A 22045-nucleotide genomic window follows, 5' to 3' on the forward strand; every position below is an offset into this window, starting at 1 on the left:
ATCGTCCCCAGCCGACTTGTCTCCATGGGTCTATTTGCCTCAGGCACCTTATGGCCGTTCTGCTGTGAATCTAGATTATCGAATGGGACGAAAAACTGATAGGGAATTGTAACGTTCAGGGCCACCTAATGACGATGGATCACTCAAATTGCGTTCTGATTCAATACATCGTCCTCCAGCAGACTTGACTTCATGGGTCTATTGCTGCCTCGGGCACCTTATGGCCGTTCTGCTGTGAGTCAAAGATTTTCGAATCGGACGAAAAACCGATAGTGAATTGTAACGTTCAGGGCCACCTAATGACGATGGATCACTCAAATTGCGTCCCGATTCAATACATCGTCCTCCAGCCGACTTGACTCCATGGGTCTATTGCTGCCTCGGGCACCTTATGGCCGTTCTGCTGTGAGTCTAGATTATCGAATGGGACAAAAAACTGATAGTGAATTGTAACGTTCAGGGCCTCCTAATGACGATGGATCACTCAAATTGCGTCCCGATTCAATACATCGTCCTCCAGCCGACTTGACTCCATGGGTCTATTGCTGCCTCGGGCACCTTATGGCCGTTCTGCTGTGAGTCTAGATTATCGAATGGGACGAAAAACTGATAGTGAATTGTAACGTTCAGGGCCTCCTAATGACGATGGATCACTCAAGTTGCGCCCCGATTCAATACATCGTCCTCCAGCAGACTTGTCTCCATGGGTCGATTGCTGCCTCGGGCACCTTATGGCCGTTCTGCTGTGAGTCAATGATTTTCGAATCGGACGAAAAACTGATAGTGAATTGTAACATTCAGGGCCACCTAATGACGATGGACCACGCAAATTGCGTCCCGATTCAATACATCGTCCTCCAGCCGAGTTGACTCCATGGGTCTATTGCTGCCTCGGTCACCTTATGGCCGTTCTGCTGTGAATCTAGATTATCGAATGGGACGAAAAACTGATAGTGAATTGTAACGTTCTGGGCCACCTAATGACGATGGATCACTCAAATTGCGACCCGATTCAATACATTGTCCTGCAGTAGACTGTCTCCATGGGTCTATTGATGCCTCGGGCACCTTATGGCCGTTCTGCTGTGAGTAAAAGATTTTCGAATCGGACGAAAAACTGATAGTGAATTGTAACGTTCAGGGCCACCTAATGACGATGGAACACTCAAATTGCGTCCCGATTCAATACATCGTCCTCCAGCCGACTTGACTCCATGGGTCTATTGCTGCCTCGGGCACCTTATGGCCGTTCTGCTGTGAATCTAGATTATCGAATGGGACGAAAAACTGGTAGTGAATTGTAACGTTCAGGGCCACCTAATGACGATGGATCACTCAAATTGCGTCCCGATTCAATACATCGTCCTCCAGCCGACTTGTCTCCCTGGGTCTTTTGCTGCCTCGGGCACCTTATGGCCGTTCTGCTGTGAGTCTAGATTATTCAATGGGACGAAAAACTAATAGTGAATTGTAACATTCAGGGCCACCTAATGACGATGGACCACACAAATTGCGTCCCGATTCAGTACATCGTCCTCCAGCCGACCTGACTCCATGGGTCTATTGCTGCCTCGGGCACCTTACGGCCATTCTGCCGTGAGTCAAATATTTTCGAATCGGACGAAAAACTGATAGTGAATTGTAACTTTCAGGGCCTCCTGATGACGATGGAACACTCAAATTGCGTCCCGATTCAATACATCGTCCTCCAGCAGACTATCTCCATGGGTCTATTGCTGCCTCGGGCACCTTATGGCCGTTCTGTTGCGAGTCAAAGATTTTCGAATCGGACGTAAAACTGATAGTGAATTGTAACGTTCAGGGCCACCTAATGACGATGGATCACTCAAATTGCGTCTCGATTCAATACATCGTCCTCCAGCCGACATGTCTCCGTGGGTCTATTGCTGCCTTGGCACCTTATGGCCGTCCTGCTGTGAGTCAAAGATTTTCGAATCGGACGAAAAACTGATAGTGAATTGTAACGTTCAGGGCCACCTAATGACGATGGATCACTCAAATTGCGTCCCGATTCAATACATTGTCCTGCAGCAGACTGTCTCCATGGGTCTATTGCAGCCTCGGGCACCTTATGGCCGTTAGCTGTGACTCAAAGATTTTCGAATCGGACGAAAAACTGATAGTGAATTGTAACGTTCAGGGCCTCCTAATGTCGATGGAACACTCAAATTGCGTCCCGATTCAATACATCGTCCTCCAGCCGACTTGTCTCCATGGGTCTATTGCTGCCTCGGGCACCTTATGGCCGTTCTGCTGTGAGTCAAAGATTTTCGAATCGGACGAAAAACTGATAGTGAATTGTAACGTTCAGGGCCTCCTAATGACGATGGAACACTCAAATTCCGTCCCGATTCAATACATCGTCCTCCAGCCGACTTGTCTCCATGGGTCTATTGCTGCCTCGGGCACCTTATGGCCGTTCTGCTGTGAGTCAAACATTTTCGAATCGGACGAAAAACTGATAGTGAATTGTAACGTTCAGGGCCTCCTAATGACGATGGAACACTCAAATTGCGTCCCGATTCAATACATCGTCCTCCAGCAGACTTGTCTCCATGCGTCTATTGCTGCCTCGGGCACCTTATGGCCGTTCTGCTGTGAGTCAAAGATTTTCGAATCGGACGAAAAACTGATAGTGAATTGTAACGATCAGGGCCACCTAATGACGATGGATCACTCAAATTGCGTCCCGATTCAATACATCGTCCTCCAGCCGACTTGACTCCATGGGTCTATTGCTGCCTCGGGCACCTTATGGCCGTTCTGCTGTGAGTCTAGATTATCGAATGGGACAAAAAACTGATAGTGAATTGTAACGTTCAGGGCCTCCTAATGACGATGGATCACTCAAATTGCGTCCCGATTCAATACATCGTCCTCCAGCAGACTTGTCTCCATGGGTCTATTTCTGCCTCGGGCACCTTATGGCCGTTCTGCTGTGAGTCTAGATTATCGAATGGGACGAAAAACTGATAGTGAATTGTAACGTTCAGGGCCACCTAATGACGATGGATCACTCAAATTGCGTCCCGATTCAATACATCATCCTCCAGCTGACTTGACTCCATGGGTCTATTGCTGCCTCGGGCACCTTATGGCCGTTCTGCTGTGAGTCTAGATTATCGAATGGGACGAAAAACTGATAGTGAATTGTAACGTTCAGGGCCTCCTAATGACGATGGATCACTCAAATTGCGTCCCGATTCAATACATCGTCCTCCAGCCGACTTGACTCCATGGGTCTATTGCTGCCTCGGGCACCTTATGGCCGTTCTGCTGTGAGTCTAGATTATCGAATGGGACGAAAAACTGATAGTGAATTGTAACGTTCAGGGCCTCCTAATGACGATGGATCACTCAAATTGGGTCCCGATTCAATACATCGTCCTCCAGCAGACTTGTCTCCATGGGTCGATTGCTGCCTCGGGCACCTTATGGCCGTTCTGCTGTGAGTCAAAGATTTTCGAATCGGACGAAAAATTGATAGTGAATTGTAACATTCAGGGCCACCTAATGACGATGGACCACGCAAATTGCGTCCCGATTCAATACATCGTCCTCCAGCCGAGTTGACTCCATGGGTCCATTGCTACCTCGGTCACCTGATGGCCGTTCTGCTGTGAATCTAGATTATCGAATGGGACGAAAAACTGATAGTGAATTGTAACGTTCTGGGCCACCTAATGACGATGGATCACTCAAATTGCGTCCCGATTCAATACATCGTCCCCAGCCGTCTTGTCTCCATGGGTCTATTGCTGCCTCGGGCACCTTATGGCCGTTCTGCTGTGAGTCTAGATTATCGAATGGGACGAAAAACTGATAGTGAATTGTAACGTTCAGGGCCACCTAATGACGATGGATCACTCAAATTGCGTCCCGATTCAATACATCGTCCCCAGCCGTCTTGTCTCCATGGGTCTATTGCTGCCTCGGGCACCTTATGGCCGTTCTGCTGTGAGTCTAGATTATCGAATGGGACGAAAAACTGATAGTGAATTGTAACGTTCAGGGCCACCTAATGACGATGGATCACTAAAATTGCGTCCTGATTCAATACATCGTCCTCCAGCAGACTTGACTTCATGGGTCTATTGCTGCCTCGGGCACCTTATGGCCGTTCTGCTGTGAGTCAAAGATTTTCGAATCGGACGAGCAACTGATAGTGAATTGTAACTTTCAGGGCCACCTAATGACGATGGATCACTCAAAATGCGTCCCGATTCAATACATCGTCCTCCAGCAGACTTGACTCCATGGGTCTATTGCTGCCTCGGGCACCTTATGGCCGTTCTGCTGTGAGTCTAGATTATCGAATGGAACGAAAAACTGATAGTGAATTGTAACGTTCAGGGCCACCTAATGACGATGGATCACTCAAATTGCGTCCCGATTCAATACATCGTCCTCCAGCCGACTTGACTCCATGGGTCTATTGCTGCCTCGGGCACCTTATGGCCGTTCTGCTGTGAGTCTAGATTATCGAATGGGACGAAAAACTGATAGTGAATTGTAACGTTCAGGGCCTCCTAATGACGATGGATCACTCAAATTGCGTCCCGATTCAATACATCGTCCTCCAGCCGAGTTGACTCCATGGGTCTATTGCTGCCTCGGGCACCTTATGGCCGTTCTGCTGTGAATCTAGATTATCGAATGGGACGAAAAACTGATAGTGAATTGTAACGTTCAGGGCCACCTAATGACGATGGATCACTCAAATTGCGTCTCGATTCAATACATCGTCCTCCAGCCGACATGTCTCCATGGGTCTATTGCTGCCTTGGCACCTTATGTCCGTCCTGCTGTGAGTCAAAGATTTTCGAATCGGACGAAAAACTGATAGTGAATTGTAACGTTCAGGGCCACCTAATGACGATGGATCACTCAAATTGCGTCCCGATTCAATACATTGTCCTGCAGCAGACTGTCTCCATGGGTCTATTGCAGCCTCGGGCACCTTATGGCCGTTAGCTGTGACTCAAAGATTTTCGAATCGGACGAAAAACTGATAGTGAATTGTAACGTTCAGGGCCTCCTAATGACGATGGAACACTCAAATTGCGTCCCGATTCAATACATCGTCCTCCAGCCGACTTGTCTCCATGGGTCTATTGCTGCCTCGGGCACCTTATGGCCGTTCTGCTGTGAGTCAAAGATTTTCGAATCGGACGAAAAACTGATAGTGAATTGTAACGTTCAGGGCCTCCTAATGACGATGGAACACTCAAATTCCGTCCCGATTCAATACATCGTCCTCCAGCAGACTTGTCTCCATGCGTCAATTGCTGCCTCGGGCACCTTATGGCCGTTCTGCTGTGAGTCAAAGATTTTCGAATCGGACGAAAAACTGATAGTGAATTGTAACGTTCAGGGCCACCTAATGACGATGGATCACTCAAATTGCGTCCCGATTCAATACATCGTCCTCCAGCCGACTTGACTCCATGGGTCTATTGCTGCCTCGGGCACCTTATGGCCGTTCTGCTGTGACTCTAGATTATCGAATGGGACAAAAAACTGATAGTGAATTGTAACGTTCAGGGCCTCCTAATGACGATGGATCACTCAAATTGCGTCCCGATTCAATACATCGTCCTCCAGCAGACTTGTCTCCATGGGTCTATTTCTTCCTCGGGCACCTTATGGCCGTTCTGCTGTGAGTCTAGATTATCGAATGGGACGAAAAACTGATAGTGAATTGTAACGTTCAGGGCCACCTAATGACGATGGATCACTCAAATTGCGTCCCGATTCAATACATCGTCCTCCAGCTGACTTGACTCCATGGGTCTATTGCTGCCTCGGGCACCTTATGGCCGTTCTGCTGTGAGTCTAGATTATCGAATGGGACGAAAAACTGATAGTGAATTGTAACGTTCAGGGCCTCCTAATGACGATGGATCACTCAAATTGCGTCCCGATTCAATACATCGTCCTCCAGCCGAGTTGACTCCATGGGTCCATTGCTGCCTCGGTCACCTTATGGCCGTTCTGCTGTGAATCTAGATTATCGAATGGGACGAAAAACTGATAGTGAATTGTAACGTTCTGGGCCACCTAATGACGGTGGATCACTCAAATTGCGTCCCGATTCAATACATCGTCCCCAGCCGTCTTGTCTCCATGGGTCTATTGCTGCCTCGGGCACCTTATGGCCGTTCTGCTGTGAGTCTAGATTATCGAATGGGACGAAAAACTGATAGTGAATTGTAACGTTCAGGGCCACCTAATGACGATGGATCACTAAAATTGCGTCCTGATTCAATACATCGTCCTCCAGCAGACTTGACTTCATGGGTCTATTGCTGCCTCGGGCACCTTATGGCCGTTCTGCTGTGAGTCAAAGATTTTCGAATCGGACGAGAAACTGATAGTGAATTGTAACTTTCAGGGCCACCTAATGACGATGGATCACTCAAAATGCGTCCCGATTCAATACATCGTCCTCCAGCAGACTTGACTCCATGGGTCTATTGCTGCCTCGGGCACCTTATAGCCGTTCTGCTGTGAGTCAAAGATTTTCGTATCGGACGAAAAACTGATAGTGAATTGCAACGTTCAGGGCCACCTAATGACAATGGATCACTCAAATTGCGTCCCGATTCAATACATCGTCCTCCAGCCGACTTGACTCCATGGGTCTATTGCTGCCTCGGGCACCTTATGGCCGTTCTGCTGTGAGTCTAGATTATCGAATGGGACGAAAAACTGATAGTGAATTGTAACGTTCAGGGCCACCTAATGACGATGGATCACTCAAATTGCGTCCCGATTCAATACATCGTCCTCCAGCCGACTTCACTCCATGGGTCTATTGCTGCCTCGGGCACCATATGGCCGTTCTGCTGTGAGTCTAGATTATCGAATGGGACGAAAAACTGATAGTGAATTGTAACGTTCAGGGCCTCCTAATGACGATGGATCACTCAAATTGCGTCCCGATTCAATACATCGTCCTCCAGCCGAGTTGACTCCATGGGTCTATTGCTGCCTCGGGCACCTTATGGCCGTTCTGCTGTGAATCTAGATTATCGAATGGGACGAAAAACTGATAGTGAATTGTAACGTTCAGGGCCACCTAATGACGATGGATCACTCAAATTGCGTCCCGATTCTATACATCGTCCCCAGCCGACTTGTCTCCATGGGTCTATTTGCCTCAGGCACCTTATGGCCGTTCTGCTGTGAATCTAGATTATCGAATGGGACGAAAAACTGATAGTGAATTGTAACGTTCAGGGCCACCTAATGACGATGGATCACTCAAATTGCGTTCTGATTCAATACATCGTCCTCCAGCAGACTTGACTTCATGGGTCTATTGCTGCCTCGGGCACCTTATGGCCGTTCTGCTGTGAGTCAAAGATTTTCGAATCGGACGAAAAACTGATAGTGAATTGTAACTTTCAGGGCCACCTAATGACGATGGAACACTCAAATTGCGTCCCGATTCAATACATCGTCCTCCAGCAGACTTGTCTCCATGCGTCTATTGCTGCCTCGGGCACCTTATGGCCGTTCTGCTGTGAGTCAAAGATTTTCGAATCGGACGAAAAACTGATAGTGAATTGTAACGTTCAGGGCCACCTAATGACGATGGATCACTCAAATTGCGTCCCGATTCAATACATCGTCCTCCAGCCGACTTGACTCCATGGATCTATTGCTGCCTCGGGCACCTTATGGCCGTTCTGCTGTGAGTCTAGATTATCGAATGGGACAAAAAACTGATAGTGAATTGTAACGTTCAGGGCCTCCTAATGACGATGGAACACTAAAATTGCGTCCCGATTCAATACATCGTCCTCCAGCAGACTTGACTTCATGGGTCTATTGCTGCCTCGGGCACCTTATGGCCGTTCTGCTGTGAGTCTAGATTATCGAATGGGACGAAAAACTGATAGTGAATTGTAACGTTCAGGGCCACCTAATGACGATGGATCACTAAAATTGCGTCCTGATTCAATACATCGTCCTCCAGCAGACTTGACTTCATGGGTCTATTGCTGCCTCGGGCACCTTATGGCCGTTCTGCTGTGAGTCAAAGATTTTCGAATCGGACGAGAAACTGATAGTGAATTGTAACTTTCAGGGCCACCTAATGACGATGGATCACTCAAAATGCGTCCCGATTCAATACATCGTCCTCCAGCAGACTTGACTCCATGGGTCTATTGCTGCCTCGGGCACCTTATAGCCGTTCTGCTGTGAGTCAAAGATTTTCGTATCGGACGAAAAACTGATAGTGAATTGCAACGTTCAGGGCCACCTAATGACAATGGATCACTCAAATTGCGTCCCGATTCAATACATCGTCCTCCAGCCGACTTGACTCCATGGGTCTATTGCTGCCTCGGGCACCTTATGGCCGTTCTGCTGTGAGTCTAGATTATCGAATGGGACGAAAAACTGATAGTGAATTGTAACGTTCAGGGCCACCTAATGACGATGGATCACTCAAATTGCGTCCCGATTCAATACATCGTCCTCCAGCCGACTTCACTCCATGGGTCTATTGCTGCCTCGGGCACCATATGGCCGTTCTGCTGTGAGTCTAGATTATCGAATGGGACGAAAAACTGATAGTGAATTGTAACGTTCAGGGCCTCCTAATGACGATGGATCACTCAAATTGCGTCCCGATTCAATACATCGTCCTCCAGCCGAGTTGACTCCATGGGTCTATTGCTGCCTCGGGCACCTTATGGCCGTTCTGCTGTGAATCTAGATTATCGAATGGGACGAAAAACTGATAGTGAATTGTAACGTTCAGGGCCACCTAATGACGATGGATCACTCAAATTGCGTCCCGATTCTATACATCGTCCCCAGCCGACTTGTCTCCATGGGTCTATTTGCCTCAGGCACCTTATGGCCGTTCTGCTGTGAATCTAGATTATCGAATGGGACGAAAAACTGATAGTGAATTGTAACGTTCAGGGCCACCTAATGACGATGGATCACTCAAATTGCGTTCTGATTCAATACATCGTCCTCCAGCAGACTTGACTTCATGGGTCTATTGCTGCCTCGGGCACCTTATGGCCGTTCTGCTGTGAGTCAAAGATTTTCGAATCGGACGAAAAACTGATAGTGAATTGTAACTTTCAGGGCCACCTAATGACGATGGAACACTCAAATTGCGTCCCGATTCAATACATCGTCCTCCAGCAGACTTGTCTCCATGCGTCTATTGCTGCCTCGGGCACCTTATGGCCGTTCTGCTGTGAGTCAAAGATTTTCGAATCGGACGAAAAACTGATAGTGAATTGTAACGTTCAGGGCCACCTAATGACGATGGATCACTCAAATTGCGTCCCGATTCAATACATCGTCCTCCAGCCGACTTGACTCCATGGATCTATTGCTGCCTCGGGCACCTTATGGCCGTTCTGCTGTGAGTCTAGATTATCGAATGGGACAAAAAACTGATAGTGAATTGTAACGTTCAGGGCCTCCTAATGACGATGGAACACTAAAATTGCGTCCCGATTCAATACATCGTCCTCCAGCAGACTTGACTTCATGGGTCTATTGCTGCCTCGGGCACCTTATGGCCGTTCTGCTGTGAGTCAAAGATTTTCGAATCGGACGAAAAACTGATAGTGAATTGTAACTTTCAGGGCCACCTAATGACGATGGATCACTCAAATTGCGTCCCGATTCAATACATCGTCCTCCAGCAGACTTGTCTCCATGGGTCGATTGCTGCCTCGGGCACCTTATGGCAGGCGTGTTGTGACTCAAAGATTTTCGAATCGGACGAAAAACTGATAGTGAATTGTAACGTTCAGGGCCTCCTAATGACGATGGAACACTCAAATTGCGTCCCGATTCAATACATCGTCCTCCAGCAGACTTGTCTCCATGCGTCTATTGCTGCCTCGGGCACCTTATGGCCGTTCTGCTGTGAGTCAAAGATTTTCGAATCGGACGAAAAACTAATAGTGAATTGTAAGGTTCAGGGCCACCTAATGACGATGGATCACTCAAATTGCGTCCCGATTCAATACATCGTCCTCCAGCCGACTTGACTCCATGGGTCTATTGCTGCCTCGGGCACCTTATGGCCGTTCTGCTGTGAGTCAAAGATTTTCGAATCGGACGAAAAACTGATAGTGAATTGTAACATTCAGGGCCACCTAATGACGATGGACCACGCAAATTGCGTCCCGATTCAATACATCGTCCTCCAGCCGAGTTGACTCCATGGGTCTATTGCTGCCTCGGACACCTTATGGCCGTTCTGCTGTGAATCTAGATTATCGAATGGGACGAAAAACTGATAGTGAATTGTAACTTTCAGGGCCACCTAATGACGATGGATCACTCAAATTGCGTCCCGATTCAATACATTGTCCTGCAGTAGACTGTCTCCATGGGTCTATTGCTGCCTCGGGCACCTTATGGCCGTTCTGCTGTGAGTCAAAGATTTTCGAATCGGACGAAAAACTGATAGTGAATTGTAACGTTCAGGGCCACCTAATGACGATGGAACACTCAAATTGCGTCCCGATTCAATACATCGTCCTCCAGCCGACTTGACTCCATGGGTCTATTGCTGCCTCGGGCACCTTATGGCCGTTCTGCTGTGTATCTAGATTTTCGAATGGGACGAAAAACTGGTAGTGAATTGTAACGTTCAGGGCCACCTAATGACGATGGATCACTCAAATTGCGTTCTGATTCAATACATCGTCCTCCAGCAGACTTGACTTCATGGGTCTATTGCTGCCTCGGGTACCTTATGGCCGTTCTGCTGTGAGTCAAAGATTTTCGAATCGGACGAAAAACTGATAGTGAATTGTAACTTTCAGGGCCACCTAATGACGATGGAACACTCAAATTGCGTCCCGATTCAATACATCGTCCTCCAGCCGACTTGTCTCCATGGGTCTATTGCTGCCTCGGGCACCTTATGGCCGTTCTGCTGTGAGTCAAAGATTTTCGAATCGGACGAAAAACTGGTAGTGAATTGTAACGTTCAGGGCCTCCTAATGACGATGGAACACTCAAATTCCGTCCCGATTCAATACATCGTCCTCCAGCCGACTTGTCTCCATGGGTCTATTGCTGCCTCGGGCACCTTATGGCCGTTCTGCTGTGAGTCAAAGATTTTCGAATCGGACGAAAAACTGATAGTGAATTGTAACGTTCAGGGCCTCCTAATGACGATGGAACACAAAATTGCGTCCCGATTCAATACATCGTCCTCCAGCAGACTTGTCTCCATGCGTCTATTGCTGCCTCGGGCACCTTATGGCCGTTCTGCTGTGAGTCAAAGATTTTCGAATCGGACGAAAAACTGATAGTGAATTGTAACGTTCAGGGCCACCTAATGACGATGGATCACTCAAATTGCGTCCCGATTCAATACATCGTCCTCCAGCCGACTTGACTCCATGGGTCTATTGCTGCCTCGGGCACCTTATGGCCGTTCTGCTGTGAGTCTAGATTATCGAATGGGACAAAAAACTGATAGTGAATTGTAACGTTCAGGGCCTCCTAATGACGATGGATCACTCAAATTGCGTCCCGATTCAATACATCGTCCTCCAGCAGACTTGTCTCCATGGGTCTATTTCTGCCTCGGGCACCTTATGGCCGTTCTGCTGTGAGTCTAGATTATCGAATGGGACGAAAAACTGATAGTGAATTGTAACGTTCAGGGCCACCTAATGACGATGGATCACTCAAATTGCGTCCCGATTCAATACATCGTCCTCCAGCTGACTTGACTCCATGGGTCTATTGCTGCCTCGGGCACCTTATGGCCGTTCTGCTGTGAGTCTAGATTATCGAATGGGACGAAAAACTGATAGTGAATTGTAACGTTCAGGGCCTCCTAATGACGATGGATCACTCAAATTGCGTCCCGATTCAATACATCGTCCTCCAGCCGACTTGACTCCATTGGTCTATTGCTGCCTCGGGCACCTTATGGCCGTTCTGCTGTGAGTCTAGATTATCGAATGGGACGAAAAACTGATAGTGAATTGTAACGTTCAGGGCCTCCTAATGACGATGGATCACTCAAATTGCGTCCCGATTCAATACATCGTCCTCCAGCAGACTTGTCTCCATGGGTCGATTGCTGCCTCGGGCACCTTATGGCCGTTCTGCTGTGAGTCAAAGATTTTCGAATCGGACGAAAAATTGATAGTGAATTGTAACATTCAGGGCCACCTAATGACAATGGATCACTCAAATTGCGTCCCGATTCAATACATCGTCCTCCAGCCGACTTGACTCCATGGGTCTATTGCTGCCTCGGGCACCTTATGGCCGTTCTGCTGTGAGTCTAGATTATCGAATGGGACGAAAAACTGATAGTGAATTGTAACGTTCAGGGCCACCTAATGACGATGGATCACTCAAATTGCGTCCCGATTCAATACATCGTCCTCCAGCCGACTTGACTCCATGGGTCTATTGCTGCCTCGGGCACCTTATGGCCGTTCTGCTGTGAGTCTAGATTATCGAATGGGACGAAAAACTGATAGTGAATTGTAACGTTCAGGGCCTCCTAATGACGATGGATCACTCAAATTGCGTCCCGATTCAATACATCGTCCTCCAGCCGAGTTGACTCCATGGGTCTATTGCTGCCTCGGGCACCTTATGGCCGTTCTGCTGTGAATCTAGATTATCGAATGGGACGAAAAACTGATAGTGAATTGTAACGTTCAGGGCCACCTAATGACGATGGATCACTCAAATTGCGTCCCGATTCTATACATCGTCCCCAGCCGACTTGTCTCCATGGGTCTATTTGCCTCAGGCACCTTATGGCCGTTCTGCTGTGAATCTAGATTATCGAATGGGACGAGAAACTGATAGTGAATTGTAACGTTCAGGGCCACCTAATGACGATGGATCACTCAAATTGCGTTCTGATTCAATACATCGTCCTCCAGCAGACTTGACTTCATGGGTCTATTGCTGCCTCGGGCACCTTATGGCCGTTCTGCTGTGAGTCAAAGATTTTCAAATCGGACGAAAAACTGATAGTGAATTCTAACTTTCAGGGCCACCTAATGACGATGGAACACTCAAATTGCGTCCCGATTCAATACATCGTCCTCCAGCAGACTTGTCTCCATGCGTCTATTGCTGCCTCGGGCACCTTATGGCCGTTCTGCTGTGAGTCAAAGATTTTCGAATCGGACGAAAAACTGATAGTGAATTGTAACGTTCAGGGCCACCTAATGACGATGGATCACTCAAATTGCGTCCCGATTCAATACATCGTCCTCCAGCCGACTTGACTCCATGGGTCTATTGCTGCCTCGGGCACCTTATGGCCGTTCTGCTGTGAGTCTAGATTATCGAATGGGACAAAAAACTGATAGTGAATTGTAACGTTCAGGGCCTCCTAATGACGATGGATCACTCAAATTGCGTCCCGATTCAATACATCGTCCTCCAGCAGACTTGTCTCCATGGGTCTATTGCTGCCTCGGGCACCTTATGGCCGTTCTGCTGTGAGTCTAGATTATCGAATGGGACGAAAAACTGATAGTGAATTGTAACGTTCAGGGCCACCTAATGACGATGGATCACTCAAATTGCGTCCCGATTCAATACATCGTCCTCCAGCAGACTTGACTCCATGGGTCTATTGCTGCCTCGGGCACCTTATGGCCGTTCTGCTGTGAGTCTAGATTATCGAATGGGACGAAAAACTGATAGTGAATTGTAACGTTCAGGGCCTCCTAATGACGATGGATCACTCAAATTGCGTCCCGATTCAATACATCGTCCTCCAGCCGACTTGACTCCATGGGTCTATTGCTGCCTCGGGCACCTTATGGCCGTTCTGCTGTGAGTCTAGATTATCGAATGGGACGAAAAAATGATAGTGAATTGTAACGTTCAGGGCCTCCTAATGACGATGGATCACTCAAATTGCGTCCCGATTCAATACATCGTCCTCCAGCAGACTTGTCTCCATGGGTCGATTGCTGCCTCGGGCACCTTATGGCCGTTCTGCTGTGAGTCAATGATTTTCGAATCGGACGAAAAACTGATAGTGAATTGTAACATTCAGGGCCACCTAATGACGATGGACCACGCAAATTGCGTCCCGATTCAATACATCGTCCTCCAGCCGAGTTGACTCCATGGGTCTATTGCTGCCTCGGTCACCTTATGGCCGTTCTGCTGTGAATCTAGATTATCGAATGGGACGAAAAACTGATAGTGAATTGTAACGTTCAGGGCCACCTAATGACGATGGATCACTCAAATTGCGTCCCGATTCAATACATTGTCCTGCAGTAGACTGTCTCCATGGGTCTATTGCTGCCTCGGGCACCTTATGGCCGTTCTGCTGTGAGTCAAAGATTTTCGAATTGGACGAAAAACTGATAGTGAATTGTAACGTTCAGGGCCACCTAATGACGATGGAACACTCAAATTGCGTCCCGATTCAATACATCGTCCTCCAGCCGACTTGACTCCATGGGTCTATTGCTGCCTCGGGCACCTTATGGCCGTTCTGCTTTGAGTCAAAGATTTTCGAATCGGACGAAAAATTGATAGTGAATTGTAACATTCAGGGCCACCTAATGACGATGGACCACGCAAATTGCGTCCCGATTCAATACATCGTCCTCCAGCCGAGTTGACTCCATGGGTCCATTGCTGCCTCGGACACCTTATGGCCGTTCTGCTGTGAATCTAGATTATCGAATGGGACAAAAAACTGATAGTGAATTGTAACGTTCTGGGCCACCTAATGACGATGGATCACTCAAATTGCGTCCCGATTCAATACATCGTCCCCAGCCGTCTTGTCTCCATGGGTCTATTGCTGCCTCGGGCACCTTATGGCCGTTCTGCTGTGAGTCTAGATTATCGAATGGGACGAAAAACTGATAGTGAATTGTAACGTTCAGGGCCACCTAATGACGATGGATCACTCAAATTGCGTCCCGATTCAATACATCGTCCCCAGCCGTCTTGTCTCCATGGGTCAATTGCTGCCTCGGGCACCTTATGGCCGTTCTGCTGTGAGTCTAGATTATCGAATGGGACGAAAAACTGATAGTGAATTGTAACGTTCAGGGCCACCTAATGACGATGGATCACTAAAATTGCGTCCTGATTCAATACATCGTCCTCCAGCAGACTTGACTTCATGGGTCTATTGCTGCCTCGGGCACCTTATGGCCGTTCTGCTGTGAGTCAAAGATTTTCGAATCGGACGAGAAACTGATAGTGAATTGTAACTTTCAGGGCCACCTAATGACGATGGATCACTCAAAATGCGTCCCGATTCAATACATCGTCCTCCAGCAGACTTGACTCCATGGGTCTATTGCTGCCTCGGGCACCTTATGGCCGTTCTGCTGTGAGTCAAAGATTTTCGTATCGGACGAAAAACTGATAGTGAATTGTAACGTTCAGGGCCACCTAATGACAATGGATCACTCAAATTGCGTCCCGATTCAATACATCGTCCTCCAGCCGACTTGACTCCATGGGTCTATTGCTGCCTCGGGCACCTTATGGCCGTTCTGCTGTGAGTCTAGATTATCGAATGGGACGAAAAACTGATAGTGAATTGTAACGTTCAGGGCCACCTAATGACGATGGATCACTCAAATTGCGTCCCGATTCAATACATCGTCCTCCAGCCGACTTGACTCCATGGGTCTATTGCTGCCTCGGACACCTTATGGCCGTTCTGCTGTGAGTCTAGATTATCGAATGGGACGAAAAACTGATAGTGAATTGTAACGTTCAGGGCCTCCTAATGACGATGGATCACTCAAATTGCGTCCCGATTCAATACATCGTCCTCCAGCCGAGTTGACTCCATGGGTCTATTGCTGCCTCGGGCACCTTATGGCCGTTCTGCTGTGAGTCTAGATTATCGAATGGGACGAAAAACTGATAGTGAATTGTAACGTTCAGGGCCACCTAATGACGATGGATCACTCAAATTGCGTCCCGATTCAATACATCGTCCTCCAGCCGACTTCACTCCATGGGTCTATTGCTGCCTCGGGCACCATATGGCCGTTCTGCTGTGAGTCTAGATTATCGAATGGGACGAAAAACTGATAGTGAATTGTAACGTTCAGGGCCTCCTAATGACGATGGATCACTCAAATTGCGTCCCGATTCAATACATCGTCCTCCAGCCGAGTTGACTCCATGGGTCTATTGCTGCCTCGGGCACCTTATGGCCGTTCTGCTGTGAATCTAGATTATCGAATGGGACGAAAAACTGATAGTGAATTGTAACGTTCAGGGCCACCTAATGACGATGGATCACTCAAATTGCGTCCCGATTCTATACATCGTCCCCAGCCGACTTGTCTCCATGGGTCTATTTGCCTCAGGCACCTTATGGCCGTTCTGCTGTGAATCTAGATTATCGAATGGGACGAAAAACTGATAGTGAATTGTAACGTTCAGGGCCACCTAATGACGATGGATCACTCAAATTGCGTTCTGATTCAATACATCGTCCTCCAGCAGACTTGACTTCATGGGTCTATTGCTGCCTCGGGCACCTTATGGCCGTTCTGCTGTGAGTCAAAGATTTTCGAATCGGACGAAAAACTGATAGTGAATTGTAACTTTCAGGGCCACCTAATGACGATGGAACACTCAAATTGCGTCCCGATTCAATACATCGTCCTCCAGCAGACTTGTCTCCATGCGTCTATTGCTGCCTCGGGCACCTTATGGCCGTTCTGCTGTGAGTCAAAGATTTTCGAATCGGACGAAAAACTGATAGTGAATTGTAACGTTCAGGGCCACCTAATGACGATGGATCACTCAAATTGCGTCCCGATTCAATACATCGTCCTCCAGCCGACTTGACTCCATGGATCTATTGCTGCCTCGGGCACCTTATGGCCGTTCTGCTGTGAGTCTAGATTATCGAATGGGACAAAAAACTGATAGTGAATTGTAACGTTCAGGGCCTCCTAATGACGATGGAACACTAAAATTGCGTCCCGATTCAATACATCGTCCTCCAGCAGACTTGACTTCATGGGTCTATTGCTGCCTCGGGCACCTTATGGCCGTTCTGCTGTGAGTCAAAGATTTTCGAATCGGACGAAAAACTGATAGTGAATTGTAACTTTCAGGGCCACCTAATGACGATGGATCACTCAAATTGCGTCCCGATTCAATACATCGTCCTCCAGCAGACTTGTCTCCATGGGTCGATTGCTGCCTCGGGCACCTTATGGCAGGCGTGTTGTGACTCAAAGATTTTCGAATCGGACGAAAAACTGATAGTGAATTGTAACGTTCAGGGCCTCCTAATGACGATGGAACACTCAAATTGCGTCCCGATTCAATACATCGTCCTCCAGCAGACTTGTCTCCATGCGTCTATTGCTGCCTCGGGCACCTTATGGCCGTTCTGCTGTGAGTCAAAGATTTTCGAATCGGACGAAAAACTAATAGTGAATTGTAAGGTTCAGGGCCACCTAATGACGATGGATCACTCAAATTGCGTCCCGATTCAATACATCGTCCTCCAGCCGACTTGACTCCATGGGTCTATTGCTGCCTCGGGCACCTTATGGCCGTTCTGCTGTGAGTCAAAGATTTTCGAATCGGACGAAAAACTGATAGTGAATTGTAACATTCAGGGCCACCTAATGACGATGGACCACGCAAATTGCGTCCCGATTCAATACATCGTCCTCCAGCCGAGTTGACTCCATGGGTCTATTGCTGCCTCGGACACCTTATGGCCGTTCTGCTGTGAATCTAGATTATCGAATGGGACGAAAAACTGATAGTGAATTGTAACTTTCAGGGCCACCTAATGACGATGGATCACTCAAATTGCGTCCCGATTCAATACATTGTCCTGCAGTAGACTGTCTCCATGGGTCTATTGCTGCCTCGGGCACCTTATGGCCGTTCTGCTGTGAGTCAAAGATTTTCGAATCGGACGAAAAACTGATAGTGAATTGTAACGTTCAGGGCCACCTAATGACGATGGAACACTCAAATTGCGTCCCGATTCAATACATCGTCCTCCAGCCGACTTGACTCCATGGGTCTATTGCTGCCTCGGGCACCTTATGGCCGTTCTGCTGTGTATCTAGATTTTCGAATGGGACGAAAAACTGGTAGTGAATTGTAACGTTCAGGGCCACCTAATGACGATGGATCACTCAAATTGCGTTCTGATTCAATACATCGTCCTCCAGCAGACTTGACTTCATGGGTCTATTGCTGCCTCGGGTACCTTATGGCCGTTCTGCTGTGAGTCAAAGATTTTCGAATCGGACGAAAAACTGATAGTGAATTGTAACTTTCAGGGCCACCTAATGACGATGGAACACTCAAATTGCGTCCCGATTCAATACATCGTCCTCCAGCCGACTTGTCTCCATGGGTCTATTGCTGCCTCGGGCACCTTATGGCCGTTCTGCTGTGAGTCAAAGATTTTCGAATCGGACGAAAAACTGGTAGTGAATTGTAACGTTCAGGGCCTCCTAATGACGATGGAACACTCAAATTCCGTCCCGATTCAATACATCGTCCTCCAGCCGACTTGTCTCCATGGGTCTATTGCTGCCTCGGGCACCTTATGGCCGTTCTGCTGTGAGTCAAAGATTTTCGAATCGGACGAAAAACTGATAGTGAATTGTAACGTTCAGGGCCTCCTAATGACGATGGAACACAAAATTGCGTCCCGATTCAATACATCGTCCTCCAGCAGACTTGTCTCCATGCGTCTATTGCTGCCTCGGGCACCTTATGGCCGTTCTGCTGTGAGTCAAAGATTTTCGAATCGGACGAAAAACTTATAGTGAATTGTAACGTTCAGGGCCACCTAATGACGATGGATCACTCAAATTGCGTCCCGATTCAATACATCGTCCTCCAGCCGACTTGACTCCATGGGTCTATTGCTGCCTCGGGCACCTTATGGCCGTTCTGCTGTGAGTCTAGATTATCGAATGGGACAAAAAACTGATAGTGAATTGTAACGTTCAGGGCCTCCTAATGACGATGGATCACTCAAATTGCGTCCCGATTCAATACATCGTCCTCCAGCAGACTTGTCTCCATGGGTCTATTTCTGCCTCGGGCACCTTATGGCCGTTCTGCTGTGAGTCTAGATTATCGAATGGGACGAAAAACTGATAGTGAATTGTAACGTTCAGGGCCACCTAATGACGATGGATCACTCAAATTGCGTCCCGATTCAATACATCGTCCTCCAGCTGACTTGACTCCATGGGTCTATTGCTGCTTCGGGCACCTTATGGCCGTTCTGCTGTGAGTCTAGATTATCGAATGGGACGAAAAACTGATAGTGAATTGTAACGTTCAGGGCCTCCTAATGACGATGGATCACTCAAATTGCGTCCCGATTCAATACATCGTCCTCCAGCCGACTTGACTCCATTGGTCTATTGCTGCCTCGGGCACCTTATGGCCGTTCTGCTGTGAGTCTAGATTATCGAATGGGACGAAAAACTGATAGTGAATTGTAACGTTCAGGGCCTCCTAATGACGATGGATCACTCAAATTGCGTCCCGATTCAATACATCGTCCTCCAGCAGACTTGTCTCCATGGGTCGATTGCTGCCTCGGGCACCTTATGGCCGTTCTGCTGTGAGTCAAAGATTTTCGAATCGGACGAAAAATTGATAGTGAATTGTAACATTCAGGGCCACCTAATGACGATGGACCACGCAAATTGCGTCCCGATTCAATACATCGTCCTCCAGCCGAGTTGACTCCATGGGTCCATTGCTGCCTCGGTCACCTTATGGCCGTTCTGCTGTGAATCTAGATTATCGAATGGGACGAAAAACTGATAGTGAATTGTAACGTTCTGGGCCACCTAATGACGATGGATCACTCAAATTGCTTCCCGATTCAATACATCGTCCCCAGCCGTCTTGTCTCCATGGGTCTATTGCTGCCTCGGGCACCTTATGGCCGTTCTGCTGTGAGTCTAGATTATCGAATGGGACGAAAAACTGATAGTGAATTGTAACGTTCAGGGCCACCTAATGACGATGGATCACTCAAATTGCGTCCCGATTCAATACATCGTCCCCAGCCGTCTTGTCTCCATGGGTCAATTGCTGCCTCGGGCACCTTATGGCCGTTCTGCTGTGAGTCTAGATTATCGAATGGGACGAAAAACTGATAGTGAATTGTAACGTTCAGGGCCACCTAATGACGATGGATCACTAAAATTGCGTCCTGATTCAATACATCGTCCTCCAGCAGACTTGACTTCATGGGTCTATTGCTGCCTCGGGCACCTTATGGCCGTTCTGCTGTGAGTCAAAGATTTTCGAATCGGACGAGAAACTGATAGTGAATTGTAACTTTCAGGGCCACCTAATGACGATGGAACACTCAAAATGCGTCCCGATTCAATACATCGTCCTCCAGCAGACTTGACTCCATGGGTCTATTGCTGCCTCGGGCACCTTATGGCCGTTCTGCTGTGAGTCAAAGATTTTCGTATCGGACGAAAAACTGATAGTGAATTGTAACGTTCAGGGCCACCTAATGACAATGGATCACTCAAATTGCGTCCCGATTCAATACATCGTCCTCCAGCCGACTTGACTCCATGGGTCTATTGCTGCCTCGGGCACCTTATGGCCGTTCTGCTGTGAGTCTAGATTATCGAATGGGACGAAAAACTGATAGTGAATTGTAACGTTCAGGGCCACCTAATGACGATGGATCACTCAAATTGCGTCCCGATTCAATACATCGTCCTCCAGCCGACTTGACTCCATGGGTCTATTGCTGCCTCGGGCACCTTATGGCCGTTCTGCTGTGAGTCTAGATTATCGAATGGGACGAAAAACTGATAGTGAATTGTAACGTTCAGGGCCTCCTAATGACGATGGATCACTCAAATTGCGTCCCGATTCAATACATCGTCCTCCAGCCGAGTTGACTCCATGGGTCTATTGCTGCCTCGGGCACCTTATGGCCGTTCTGCTGTGAATCTAGATTATCGAATGGGACGAAAAACTGATAGTGAATTGTAACGTTCAGGGCCACCTAATGACGATGGATCACTCAAATTGCGTCCCGATTCTATACATCGTCCCCAGCCGACTTGTCTCCATGGGTCTATTTGCCTCAGGCACCTTATGGCCGTTCTGCTGTGAATCTAGATTATCGAATGGGACGAGAAACTGATAGTGAATTGTAACGTTCAGGGCCACCTAATGACGATGGATCACTCAAATTGCGTTCTGATTCAATACATCGTCCTCCAGCAGACTTGACTTCATGGGTCTATTGCTGCCTCGGGCACCTTATGGCCGTTCTGCTGTGAGTCAAAGATTTTCAAATCGGACGAAAAACTGATAGTGAATTCTAACTTTCAGGGCCACCTAATGACGATGGAACACTCAAATTGCGTCCCGATTCAATACATCGTCCTCCAGCAGACTTGTCTCCATGCGTCTATTGCTGCCTCGGGCACCTTATGGCCGTTCTGCTGTGAGTCAAAGATTTTCGAATCGGACGAAAAACTGATAGTGAATTGTAACGTTCAGGGCCACCTAATGACGATGGATCACTCAAATTGCGTCCCGATTCAATACATCGTCCTCCAGCCGAATTGACTCCATGGGTCTATTGCTGCCTCGGGCACCTTATGGCCGTTCTGCTGTGAGTCTAGATTATCGAATGGGACAAAAAACTGATAGTGAATTGTAACGTTCAGGGCCTCCTAATGACGATGGATCACTCAAATTGCGTCCCGATTCAATACATCGTCCTCCAGCAGACTTGTCTCCATGGGTCTATTGCTGCCTCGGGCACCTTATGGCCGTTCTGCTGTGAGTCTAGATTATCGAATGGGACGAAAAACTGATAGTGAATTGTAACGTTCAGGGCCACCTAATGACGATGGATCACTCAAATTGCGTCCCGATTCAATACATCGTCCTCCAGCAGACTTGACTCCATGGGTCTATTGCTGCCTCGGGCACCTTATGGCCGTTCTGCTGTGAGTCTAGATTATCGAATGGGACGAAA

Source organism: Schistocerca cancellata, chromosome 4, assembly GCF_023864275.1.
Source record: "Schistocerca cancellata isolate TAMUIC-IGC-003103 chromosome 4, iqSchCanc2.1, whole genome shotgun sequence".
Classification (NCBI taxonomy): domain Eukaryota; kingdom Metazoa; phylum Arthropoda; class Insecta; order Orthoptera; family Acrididae; genus Schistocerca; species Schistocerca cancellata.